We start from the raw sequence: 14,682 nt of genomic DNA on the forward strand, positions 1-14,682 counted from the left end.
CAAGATAAATAAAAACACATCTCCATTAAAAAAATGTGTACTCAAATCTTGTAGTAGCTTTATATAATGACCCAATTGGAAGAAACCCAAATGTTATGCTGATGGTAAGGGGTAGACAAAAAGTGGTGGATCCACACAATGGAATTATACTAAGTAATAACAAAGAGATGTGTTTTTACTTCTCTTAATAAATACCTAGGTGTGATATTACTTGATCATATGGGCCTTGAAGGCCCAGGCACACAATAAATAGTATTCAATAAATCTTAAGCAAGAATAAGCATTGACTTTGTTTATTGATTTGAGAGAGAGAGAAACATTGATTTGTTATTCCACTTATTTATGTATTCATTGGTTGAATGTGCCCAGACTGGGGATCGAATCCACAACCTTGGAGCATCAGGACAACACTCTAATCAACTGAAGTACCTGGCCAGGGCCAAACATTGATTTTCCATATTTTTACAAAATGAAGGCTCTTTAGATCTCTCTCAGTGGTCAGAAAAGAGGTTATATACAATACACATTCAAAACATTGGCTGAGAAAAAGCACTTTTTTTTTTTCTGAGCCAAAATACATGTATGTCACTGTACAGACGTTTTCTAAGTCTCTGATTTAACTTTCATGTTTTATTCTGAGTATCAGATCTAATAGAGAAAAACCAAACCAACAATAATTAACATGTAGACTGGCAATTTATATCAATACGTGAGGGCAAATGTGTTTAAGTTCTTGGTTTCAGTAAGACACATGAATAAAATTAAAGAAACAAAGCAAAGGCAATTGCCTCAGGCAATAACCTGAGGTGGGGTTTGAAAATTCGTATTTTTCTCTAAAAACTACAATGTTTTTAAGGTAAAACTGTAGGGTGATTTCATACCAGAGGTGCTTTTCTGTCTAAGTAGAAAAAAAAAAGTGAAGTGCAGAAATAACTATATTGTGATATATCCACCCCCACATGCAAACGCGACATGTCTGTCCAAACTCAAAAGCAACTGGCTACAAAAAGCAAATTTTGATCTCCTGAAAGCACTTGTATAGGCATAAAAAGATTGCTTCACTTTTATAAGAAGACATAGAAAGAGACCATAAAACTGATGCGCATTCTAATGTAGCAAGAAAATAGTAGGTTGTACAAAGTATTGGTAAAATTGAGATTCAAACAAGTAGATCATTAAGGGAAGTACAACATTTTATCCAGGAAACCATTCAAGTTACTTAAGAATGAAAGCGAATGGAGAAACAGTATATTCCAAGACAGGACAAACATATTTACTAAGTTTGGTTCTGCCCAACATTCAGGTTAGAAATTAATTGTGTAGCAACTAGCATGTTTAACATGCATGATAATACTTAAAACAATTTCAATATGATATTTTAATTTTTCCTCCCTGTTTTAAACCTAATGTGGCTACCTACAACACAACAAACTTTGACTTAAAAAAACAACAATATTTAGCCTCACGGGTGTGTGTGGAGGGCCTCTGGCAAGCAAGTCGAGCGTTTTTAAATATGTCAGTTGAACCCAGGGCACAGGCAGAGCCACGCCCTGGGGGCGGTCCTATTCAAGAGTCAAGGATGTCACTCAGGCTGACCTTTCCTGCCCAGGCGCTGAGGGGATGGATCCCATTAGGTCGCTAGGAACTCAGAGCTCACCCAGATGTGATGTAACTTCCTGTTACTTCAAGTATATATTAAACTTACTTCTGGTGCTGGGCGCCTGTCTGTCCCTCCATCAGAGGACAGAAGCCCACCCAGACCCAGCTTCTTCTATTTTTGTGTCTTGTCTCTTTCATTTCTTTCTCAATCCCAAGCACCTCTACTCAAAGAACCGGTTCATTTCTCTCTCTGTGCTGGTCGCGGGAAGAGAGAACGTACTCCCATAGGTGTGGCTTGTTGGTTGAGTGTTGACCTATGAACCAGGAGATCATGGTTTGATTCCCACTCAGGGCACATGCCTGGGTTGCGGGCTGTTTCTCCAGTAGGGGGCATGCTGGAGGCAGTCTATCAATGATTCTCTCTCATCATTGATGTTTCTATCTCTCTCTCTCTCTCCCTTCCTTTCTGAAATAAAAAAATAATAATAAAAATAAACACTTTTTTTTTTAAATCTCTCTCATAGTTCTGTGAATTAACAGGACTCTGCTAGGTAGTTCTCCTTTGAAATCTTTCATGTAGTTGCAATCAGGTGAAAGCAGGAGCTGTAGTCATTGGAAGTCTCTACTGGGCTTCCCAAGATGGCTTATTCACCCACCTGTCTGGCAGTGATGCTGGCTTTCACTGAGAGCTCAACTAAGGTTTTGACCAGAGCACAGATACAGGGCATCTTCCTGTGGCGTGGGCTCCTTATGGCAGAGTGGTCCAGGTAGTCACATTCCTTTCCTGGTGGCTGGCTTCCAAGCAGGAATATCTTAAGGTGGAATATCCTGCGAGACAGGTGGAAGTTGAGAGGTTTCTTGTGACCTAACTCCAAGGTTATAGAGCATCGGTCCTGTTGTAATCTATTGATCAAAAAAAGCAAGTTACAAAGACAGTGCAGGTGCAACATGAGGAGTCTATTACTGGCAGATTCTTTGGGGGACCATCTACCACAGTGACACACAAAAGTAAACGCTTACGAAGATCCTATAGAGAGAAACCTGTATTCTCAGAAATATAAGCTTAAGTGATTCATTTAATATTCATTAAGAACTATCCCCCAAATAATTGGCAACTGATCAAAAATTTACTTGAGGATAAATTAAAATAATATGGTGAGGTATTTCCTTTTATTTGAATATCCTCTCTCACATATCAAGTAAACTCTTACTCATCCTTCAGGACCCCAGATTCAGTTGTATATGATCTATAAATATTTCCAAAATCCTCTATTTTAGTCCTTTTTGCAGGTGAGGAAATTTAAGACTAGAGAGTTTAAGTGAATTTTCCTCTATCACACAGTGAGATTATGGCATAACCAGTCCCAAATTCCAGTTGTCAAACTTCCAACCTAGTGCTCTTTTTATTGTACTCATTGGTTCTTTTTTATTATTGCTTCTGATAGAGATATGATAGTATTAGGATAGAATTTCATTTCATAATATCAATTAGCTCTTTATTTAGAAAAGTTCTTTTTAAAAATTTATGGCCTAGAAAGCATGGTAGCTAATATCTTAGGTTATGTAATTGGAGAAGCCCTGGTTTGAGTCACTAGCATTGACCCTCATTAGCTGTGTGACCTGGACAAATTCTGTAGCCTTTAAGGCTCAATTTTCTCATCTGTAAAATGGGCATGATAATAATATGCACTTTGAAGGATTGTTATTACCATCAAATAAGATAATGGCTTATAAAGCCAATAGCACAGTGTATGGAACACAATAAATGCCCAATGAATGTGGTTGATAGTACTCACTAATTTTGATAGAGTAATTGATTTTATTTTATTAATATAAAGTTATAGTACATTCTTTCTATTTTATTTTATTATTTGGATCTACAAGTTTATACAGTTCTTTGATAAATATTCTAATAGTATCATTTCTAAAGTGAGAAACTAAACTAATAAATTACCTAGTTTCTGAGCTGTGAAAACCAGGTAACTTCAAATATCATCATGGGTTGGATTGAGCTCCTGCAATTCCCAAGAAATTGAAGTAGAAAACATATGCATATACAAATAGTCATTGTACAGTAATACAGTTACAAACATCAGTTATTTCTTCTTTCAATCTAGAGATATGATTTCAAGGGAATCTTGGGAGCGAGCAGATTTTTTCTTTGAGAAAGGAGAATATTAATCAGGAAAGTTGTCTGGAGAAGGAAGTTCCCAAATAAACTTTTAACTTAAACACATGTGAAGGCTCAGCCAGTGTACCTCACTGTCCAGTATGTAGCTCTTTAAGTTTTCCTCTTGTTATTTTACTTTCTCCTCGATGTTTGGCTGTTGTTTGTATTTGTGTACAGCTCAGTTTGCATTCCCAGTTGCTTAGGGCGAATGACTGGGGTTCCACTTGATAATTCATTGCCCGAGTACTATGGAAGAGCAGCATTTGTCTTTGTACAGCTCTAGCAACACAGCAGTGATCTGATATTCCTGGGAGGTCTGATATTCTCACACTCCCTCAAATTGTGCAGCTGAACATGCACATGTACTGGTTAGTTTAAAAAGTTCTTGTGCAAAATTAATTATAGAGACGAACTATAACTTTAATTACATAATTACCAGCTATAATTATATCAGGTAACCACTGCTGTTTCTCCAATACAGAGAACGTTAAAGAGACATGGAAAGCTTAGGGTATTTAGTGCTCATTCAGTATAACCAGACGAGAATGAATGCTGTGTTACTATATAAACTAACTTTGTCTCAAACAAGTAAGTTCTTGGACTCTTTCTAGAGCATAATGCATATAACAGTATTGGATTTCTTTCCCACTTGCCTCGAGTACTTTCCTTTGTCCAAGAACAAATGCTTCAGATATTTGGGAGCCATTTCATAGGGCAGAGCATTATTACAGTAGGTCTGGAAAATTAGAATACATTTAAAGTTTATTCAAATATTCATATTAGCCTCATGTTAGGAAGTATAATGAAACAAAATATATATTTTTATTTTCTAAAAGTGTTAGTTTAGAGAACCAAGTTTCCATGGAGGATCACATTTTCAATTTTAGGTAAGAAAATTCTTTTTTTAAAAAATAATGCCAGGGTGCCAATTTTTTTCCGCATGGAGAAATTAAAGAATGAGTTGATTGTTTTATTGCCTTGACCTTAAAATTTGCCTTACTCAACCTAAAACTGGATTAATTCTGTTGTGATTGTGATTGATTTTAGATGTAGTCATAAAAACAAAACTCAAGAAACTCTCATCACTCATGGGCTTGGGTGCTTGTATGTCTCTGTATCAGATGCTTCTAGATGGGCATGACCAGAGATATGCATTTGCCTTCATGATATCTCAATCAGTGTCAGTGCTGCATCTCTTGTATCTAGATGTGGAGAGAAAACCAATTTGTTTCCATTGTTACTGACTTCATTCTACAGCCCCTGTCAAGTTTACTCAGGATTTTGCTGATAAGAAAGAGCAAACATTGGCATTACAAGAAAGCCCTAAAGCTTCCATTTTGTGGGCCATAGCAACAAATTATGAGTCAAATAAGTAAGTCAATAAACTTACTTATTGGAGGGGAGGTCTGTGGAGGTGAGGTCTGTGGAGGGGATGTCTGTGGAGGGGAGGTCTGTGGATTTATGTAGCATTGTTTTCTAGGGATATGAAAATATTTGTCATAAATAGTTTATAAAATTTGGAGATGTTCATAGTTCTGAGATAACAAATGCTGTTTTTTGCATCTTTTTAAGTTTTATTGGGGGCTTTAGCCCTTAGCCTGGTGCTATCCAGTGAGGGACATTGTTTGGCAGCTGCATGGTTTATTATTGGATGCTGTCCTTTGCATTTGGACATGTTATTGATTGCCATTACCACATGGTCCCTATTTGGAAGCCATAGCCCTTTCTGAACTGTGTATATCAATATTGTTGATTGATTTCCAACTACAGTAATGGTTTGTGTGGCTGCCTCTGTTTGAGACCTGCCTCAAATACACAATCTCCTGCTTATAAACCCTTAATGGTGATTACATCTGGTTAAGTACATCGTCTTTCAGGGGCTGTGATCCCGTAGTGGCCCACAGCTTTGCAACTCACTAGGCATTTGTAAGTCCTTAAAATATCTTCTGTGCTTTTTGTAGTTGCAGTTGTCTGAGCTTCAGCTGGCTATCATGGAGGCATTTCCATGTCCTCATCCTCATCTGCTTCACTTCATTCAGCTGTGTGTGGGAGGAATTTTAACCACAGAGTTCTGGCCACAGTCAAGGAACTCTCTGCTAGAGTCTCTGGTGCCACTTTGTGCCTCACAGTGACCATCTCAAAGGCTGGATGTGACCTTTATGAAAGGTTTACCAGTAAGTGTCACTGTCACCTGGAAGTATACACACATGTCTGGAGCTTGGTACTGATTCTAAACGTTGTCAGTTTCTCCTTGACCTCCTCAATTCAGGAAACAAAGTACGTACCTAACATGTCCAGCAGTGCATTGTCTTCCAGCCCCATACACAGATGAAATGTCCTGATTGTGTAGGGCTGCTTTACAGAGGCATGACTGAAGTCAGGTTGATAGAGATGTGCTCATTCCATGGTGAGCAAATTTCTCCCTACATGGAAACTTCAAGAAGAGCAGTCATTAGCAGAATTATTTGAGAAATAAAATAACATGAGCTACTTTCATAATTCTGAAAGATAACCTGGGGCTAATGGAATGATTTTCTTACATGTGTGGAAGAATATTCTTCTGCCATAATCTGTGTCTATTTTAATTAACTATGAGCAAGTTTATGTAGAATAGATTGCTTTAACTGTTACTAAACACATGCATTCTGGTGCTTTATTTAGGCTGGGTCAGTAACAGAAGCCTGGAAAAATAAGAGTTATGGGCCTCAGCCCATCTCTAGGGATTAAGGCACAGGTGCCTAAGTCCCAATTGCTCATACTGTGTGAACTGAGGACTAGGCAGGCAGTACTTGGTTATCCAGGTGAGTGAGCCATGAGGAAGCAAAGCCCAGGGCCAGGGGCAGCACTCCAACAATGGTAGGAGTGCTGGTAAGAGAGAAAATGAAGAACAGGAATTAAAAATCATTATTTTAAAAAAATATATTTTATTGATTTTTTACAGAGAGGAAGGGAGAAGACTAGAGAGTGAGAAACATCTATCAGCTGCCTCCTGCACACCCCCTACTGGGGATGTGCCCGCAACCAAGGTACATGCCGTTGACTGGAATCGAACCTGGGACCCTTCAGTCCACAGGCCAATGCTCTATCCACTGAGCCAAACTGGTTAGGGCTAAAAATCATTTTTAAATACTGCCTAGCTTGGTCCAGACTTGGAATAATCCAATTCTGTAAATGTGAATAAAGTAGCCCCATTCCTAAAAATGAGTGTAGGGGCAAGAGATTAAACTCAGCAAGAACACTGCCCTGTTTTAGTCATATTATCCTTTACTCTAGTTTCATGTGTAAGTTGTCTTTAGTAGTTTAGAAAGTAGACTATTAATAATATTCAAACATATTTCCTCACAGTGCTAAACATATCATCAAAATAATATAATTACTTTTTGGTATTTCTATTTGGTTTAATATACCTTTGTGTTTATTGCAAATATTTTCTCTTGTAATCTCATCTTCTTTCTTTCACCTTTACTTACAGTTAAAATAACATTTAAAACTGGAGCTAATTGAATGTTTTCTTTTTATAAAAACAAAATGTGTCTTCCTCCATTGACTTAAGCCTTCTCTCTTTTTTACAGATAAATTAATTTCCTGCCTATGTAATTTTCCCATTTTATCTCTTAAAATGTGTCTCTCTTCAGTACAGATAAACAAGTGTTTGATGACTGAGCTAATGAATAAAAGGGCCAGTATCTCACACAGTACCTAATACATAGTTGATGCTCAATAAATGAGTTTAATAAATGGATGAATGGGAAATCATTGGCAATGGGAGTTAATTTCTCTGAAAAAATTGATTTGTAAAATAAAACAGGAGACACTTAAAGTCCTTTTGAAGACCTATGAGGTCAGATACACAGAGAAATTGAAAGACTGCCTGGCACTCTGCAAATCAATTGGCTTTTCTCCAAGGAGTTCTAGACATTGTCACGAGCTGCAACTTGCCAACTGCGTATTAGTCCTTCAAACACCTTCAAGTAAGGCTATAATCTCTCAAAAGTAGGTTTAGAGGGTTAGTTGCTGCTGTGTTGTGAAAATACTATAATTTTGTTAGCACAGCAGTACATGTTGATAGGTACACGTAGCAACACTGTAAAATAGCTAAGATGTCACTGTGACTCATGATTCCTAACCAACTTTCATAATCTTTTCTTCCTAAAATTTGTTCAATGTTTTCTTAGCAACTAAATTGTATTTATATGTTATATTTTATCAACTAAAAACATTTTTCCTTAAACTTGAATAAGTAGATGATGAATTTCTGCTGTAGCAGCAGTTTTCATACTTAAGAATTAAATCACAGTACATGCTTTGCCTAGGGTTCCCCATAGTTAGGAAATAGTTTTTTTAAACTAAGTGTGTTGAATCATAAATATTGATAGGTATACCTTCTTACAATATAGCTTTAAATAATAATGTGATATTACAAGAATTACACAAATTTTGTTGAGAACCCATATGCCAAGCACTTTCTAGGAAAAAAAAAAATCCTTGTCTCAGTGGAACTTACATTCTAGCAAGAGAAGATAGACAATAAATTAATAAATTCATTATCTAAAATGTTAGAGAGTGACAAGTACTATAGGAAAAAAGTATAGAAGGCTAGTATGGGAGGAGTGACAATGTGATCTTAGGTAAGATGGTCAAAGATATGGTGTGGTTTGTGGAGGAGGGACATTTGAGTAAAGATCTAAAGAACAGGAATGAGCCACTGTTGCAGATAATACATTGATCATCACTCTTGCAAATTTCCTTCAGAACAGCCCTCATATGTAAGGATGATGTCATTCTCCTGCCTAAAACATCAATGACTCCCTATTGTTTTAGCATAATGTGCAATGTCCTTAATTTGTTCTATGACAACCTCTGTGATCTCACCCCTGGCTCATCCGTCAGCCCCCTGGCTCTTCCTCTTGCTTTTCTTGCTTCATCCATCTGGTTTTAGTTCAGCTCCCTCTTCAGTGCCAATGGCTTTTCCACTTTTTGGTCTTCCACAAGCATTTCTCTCTGCCTTTCATCATTCCCTGGACTTTGACCTGACCAACTTCCCAGGTAGCTGACCACCCTCACCTGCTAAAGTATTCCCTGTTCTTAGATTCTCGTTGCACACCGTATTTGCCTTCCTAGTCCTTATTGCAATCATAAGTAAATAATCATTCTATAAGTATTTGTTTATTTTCTATTTTTCCTGATAGACTTAAGTATATTGATGATAGGGATGCCCTGTTTATTACTGTATTGCCAGAGCCTGACACATGGTAAATGCTCAGTATTTGTTGAATGAATAAAGCACGCCTGAAATGGTGGGATTTATGTTGGGCTAGGGAGAGAGGATGTACCAAGTTAGTACAGTAAAATAATAATGAAAAGTTCTGTTTCCTTAAATAAACTTAATATACTATATTTAAAAAAATCTTTATTCTTGAAAGTATTACATAGGTTTTCCTTTTCACCCCCTTAACTTCTTCTAGCCCACTGCTGTCCCCCAACCCCCAGGCCCTCACCAGCCCATTGTCTGTGTCCATGGGTTATGCATATATGCATACAAGTTCATTGGTTGATCTCTTCCCACTAAATGACCTAAATGGAAGGACAATTAAGGGCTTCCAGCAACTTTTCTAGGGAATATTCTTCTTATGGATCCATATGTAGCTAGCAATGAGTCTCCTTTGACAATGATCATAGACCAGGAAGTGTAGCAATTATTTTTCTTCTCCAAACATTCCAGTTCCCCACCTTCCCCTCTTGGCCCTCTTGAAGTTGGGTGTGGCCATGTGACCGTCTTTGACTCATGAACTGCGTGGATAAAGATATGTCACTCTGGCAAGAAGCTTTAGAGTCACCACACAATTGGCTACCTTTCTCTTTCTGTTTGCCTGGCAGTGCTTCAGGTAGCAGCTCCTCTGAAACTTGGGTGATTTGTTTTCACAGAATTATCAGCCTGTCCCAACTGACACATAAATAGGTTTGGGGGCTCAGTTGTATATAAAAAAAAATGCAAGTACCAGTACTGAGATGGAAAACTGAACTCATCATTTCTCCTCCTAAACTGGTGTCTCCACAAGATCACTGGCCCAAAGGAAACCAGTTGTCCAAAGCAGAGCAGCTGACTAATTTCTGGATTCCTTCCCTTCCCTTGCTCCCCACAGGCAACCTACCACTTCCCTGACGAATGCCTACTGGATACTTTCCCTTGTTCACACACTTCACTTTCCTTCTGTCTCTGTCTCAGGCCCTTACCATTTCTCTCCTGGGCAGCCTCTCAACTCATATCCCTGTTGCCACTTTTTCTCCTCCCTCATTTATCTTCTGTGTGGTTGCTACAGTGGTTTTTCTAAAAGAGAGCTCTGATCACACTCTTCTTCTGTTTAAACTTCTGCAGGGAAATTTTTATTAACTTCAGGATTAAGCCCAAATCTTCAGCGGAATGTATTGAAGCAGGACATTTGAGACCCTCAGCCCCTGCCCCGGTCCCTTCACAAGCTCACTTGGATGCCCATCCTCCATATGCCCACAATGTCTTACACATACTCCTGCATTCGTGCTTTTTACAATATATTGCCTTCTCACAGCAACCCCTTCTCAGCTCTGGGGCTGCATCACACTGGGCCACAGGGATTGTAGTGGCTCTGCAGGGTGGCACCCCCCCAGCCCTGCAAGTCGTTTTTACGCACAGACAAGCGAGTGAGCAGAGGAGACGATGCACCATGCTGGCGATGGAAACAGCCAGGCACATATTTCAGCTCTCTGATTTATTTTCTTCTTCTCGTAATAAGAGAAAAGATTTGTATGTTCTAGTTATATTGAACATGGTCAGCCTTTAAATGTTCTTCATTGATATGTATGTTTCCTATAGTGAATAACAGATCCTTTTCCCTAGTCTTTTTATCACTGGACATTGCCTTCTTCTTAGGATTTATTGCTATGGGAGCCTGAACAAAATAAAAATTTGTGTATCTTCATTACATTTAGTGTATCTCCATTACATTTAAGTCATATATATATGTGACTAGACTCTCCTGTGGGTGGAGACCAGGGTGGTTTTCACCGAAACCATGTGGTAGGAGCCTTAATACATGTGCAAGAAGTGATTCAGGCCACTTTCCTCAGAAGTGTGCTTGCTGAAGCTACTAGTATTAATAGGATTTTGATAATTTATGAACTCTTACAGCCCATCAGGAACATAATGCTGACTTTACCTTATTATTTGAAGCAATTTGATGTGTTCTTTGAAGTAGAGGGCACAATGCTCTCTTTAGAAATAGCAGAGAGCGTTAGCATGGCGGGGAAAAATGTATAAGAAAAAGCTTTTTAATGGTAAGAAACTTACAAGAATGGAATGGCAATCTCTTAGTGAAACCTCAGAGAAAAATATCAGGAATTAGGTAGAACTGAAAGCACAATGTGGAAAACTGTTTTTCTTTTCTTTTTTTTTTAAAAAAATATATTTTATTGATTTTTTACAGAGAGGAAGGGAGAGGGATAGAGAGTTAGAAACATCGATCAGCTGCCTCCTGCACACCCCCTGCTGGGGATGTGCCCGCAACCAAGATACATGCCCTTGACTGGAATCGAACCTGGGATTCTTCAGTCCACAGGCCGACGCTCACCACTGAGCCAAACTGGTCAGGGCTGCTTTTCTTTTTAGTGAAGCATTTGTTAGATATATTTTAACAAGTGAAACAGAATTCAAAATGCGTCATCTGATGGACTAAAAGTCTCAAACTCTATATTTTAAAACATTATAAAGACTAGGTTATATATGACTAAGCAATATACCTCTCTTCTCTAGCTTGGGGTCACATTTATTTTTACTATTCAAGCCATAAACATTGGTGACTCCTCCTTGCCCTGACTGCAGTCTTTTTCCCAGGATTCCTCACCTCAGATATTCCTGGGAATTGGTAGGGAATGCTTCCACATCTTTCTAACCCAGAGGTTCTCAACCTGTGGGTCGCGACCCCTTTGGAAGTCGAACGACCCTTTCACAGGGGTCGCCTAAGACCATCGGAAAACACATATTAAATATATAGTTACATATTGTTTTTGTGATTAATCACTATGCTTTAATTATGTTCAATTTGTAACAATGAAAATACATCCTGCATATCAGATATTTACATTATGATTCATAATAGTAGCAAAATTACAGTTATGAAGTAGCAACGAAAATAATTTTATGGTTGGGGGTCACCACAACATGAGGAACTATATTAAAGGGTTGTGGCATTAGGAAGGTTGAGAACCACTGCTCTAACCGATCCTTGGCGGCCACCTTAGAAGGGAGGAGGGGATGGGGAGAGACATCAACATGAGACACATGGATTGGTTGCCTCCCACTTGCACCCAACCAGAACCAGGGATCAAACCTGCAACCAAGGTACATACCCTTGATGAGGAATTGAACCCAAGACCCTTTGGTGCAAGGGCTGACACTCTAACCACTGAGCAAACCAGCCAGGGCGTTCTATTGCTATTTTTTGTAAGACTGGTACCTGTGCATGCTACACTGATTTGCTCCAACTATAGACACATGTTTTCTCATATCCCTTCGAAGTCCCTTTGAGGTGAAGGATGATGTGGCTTAGTAGGGCTTTATTGAATTTTTAGAAAATAATATCTGATGTCCAAGTGATTTACCCTGGACATTGAACCCAGTGTCAGGGCTGTAGCACAGCCCCCTGTAGATTCCTGTGTGACTGGAAGCCAGTTCACGACTCCAGTTAAGACCAAATTTCCATCTTCCTTCACTTCAGGGCTCCACTTCTTTAGGTCCATATCGCAGGGAAGATTTTCCTCCTTCCCCAAGACGCAGGCTCACCCATTCTTGCCCTGCTGGATTCACACTGGAAACTCCCATTCCTTTAGCAGAAAACTCAGAGGATGGGCTGACAATCAAGACTCAGATAATACAATCACAGCAGTTGACACTGCATTTCCAAAATTTTGTGTCATTCAATCTTGAGATGTTAAGGCCACTAATGTTCAGTGTAAATCCATGCTTTTGGAAAACAGTTCTCTAACTGCAAAGGCACAGTCTGCCTGAACAATGCAACCATTGGCATTACCCAGCCGAACAAGGATTGTTCTACAGCAACTACAATCAGAGTTACGTGACTTCACAGTTCTCTCTAGGAACAATGGTAGGTACTTTTATGGAACTATACGTTCCATCCTGGTGTATTTCCCAAAACAAAGGGAATTTGTTACAAAACTTAATTGATATTTCTGACCCTAGAAAATGAAATTTTCAGCAACTTCAACTGGCAGTTCCTTTCTTAAAAAAAAAAAGAAATTCACAAAAGTAATTCTTAGGCTCCTTCCCCAGGCACCACACACTAAGTTGTAGTTAATATCCACCATGAATTCAGGTTAACATGGGGAAACATAGAATTCTTTTAAAAAGGAAAAGCTTAGAGAAATAGATTGACATTTCTAAATGTATATTTATTTTTCTTTTTGTGATGACCAGTTCTAGGGCAGGCCTTCCTTTCTATTTTCAGAACAGAATTGACACACATTCAAGCAAATAAAATGATGTTCTTATTCCAGGCATTTGTGAAACTATAGATCTTAATTAAGCTGCAGAGGTGATTTAAAAAATTATCTAGAGTTAAAATAAGTGAAAAATGAATTGTGATTTGGTAACATTTTAAGCACAAATGTTTTAAAATTACACATATAATACCTGTTAGAAGATATGAAAAAGTAAAAATAAGAAAAATACTTATAATAATCCTACCTGTTACTTTGGTATCTTTCTTTCTAGTATGTTTTTCTAATAATTAAAAAATGGTTATGATCATATAATATCCTAATTTTCTCATGTTTAAAATGAAACCAGTTTCCTATGAATCATTAAAAATGATTTATAAATATTATTTTGATTATCACAAAATAGTATTATTATTATTGAGTTTTTGGTGACCTTTTTAATTTCTGAGGTAGTTATAAGCCGTGTTTGTACAGATTAATATAGAACACATAGTTTTGTCAGAACTGAAGGTTCTATTGTAATCTGATTACCAAATCACTCTGATTTACTATATCATGAGTAGGAGACTGGATCTTTCAAAAACCAGTTAAAGGTACCGAGCAAATGATATGGTTTGCCTTTCATTTCAAGTGGAATATGAGGTGGAACCTTTGGTTCATGTCTTTCATAGGCCAATAAAGATGATCATTAGAAGGATATCTAATGATGGGATTGCTAAATGGTTCAATCATAACTACAATTGATCAGTTCATTGATTTCACCTAACAGTCTTGTTTTTAAGCTTCTTTTGTGGCCTAATATATGATCTACCTTGGGGACTGTTCCATGTGCATTTGAAAAAAAAAAGTACTCTGCAGTTTTTGTATGAAATCTTTTATCAATGTCTATTTATTCAATCTGCTATAATGTGACAGTTGAGGGCATTATATCCTTATTAATTTTTTGTGTAGATGATCTGTCCATTGATGTGGATGGGGTGTTAATATCCCCTAATATTATTGTATTACTGTAGGTCTCTCCCTTTATGTCCTTTAATAATTGCCTTATATATTTAGATGCTCCTATGTTGGGTGCATAGATATTTACAATTGTTATATTCTCTTCTTGAATTGATCCCTTTATAAAATGTAATGTTCTTCTTTGTCTTTTTTTACATGTTTTGTTTTAAAGTTTATTTTGTCTGACATGAGTATAGCTATTCCAGCTTTCTTTTCATTTCTGTTTGCTTGAAAGATCTTTTCCATCCCTTCACTTGCAGTCTATATGTGTCTTGATTTGAAGTAAGACTCTTGTAACTAGCATATAGATGGCTCATGTTTTTTAATCCATTAAGCCACCCTATGTCTTTTTTATTGGAGTATTTAATACATTTACATTTAAAGTAATTATTGGTAAGTGTATACTTATTGCCATTTTGTTAATT

This window comes from Myotis nattereri (genome assembly GCF_964212035.1).
Source record: "Myotis nattereri genome assembly, chromosome: 6".
NCBI lineage: Eukaryota > Metazoa > Chordata > Mammalia > Chiroptera > Vespertilionidae > Myotis > Myotis nattereri.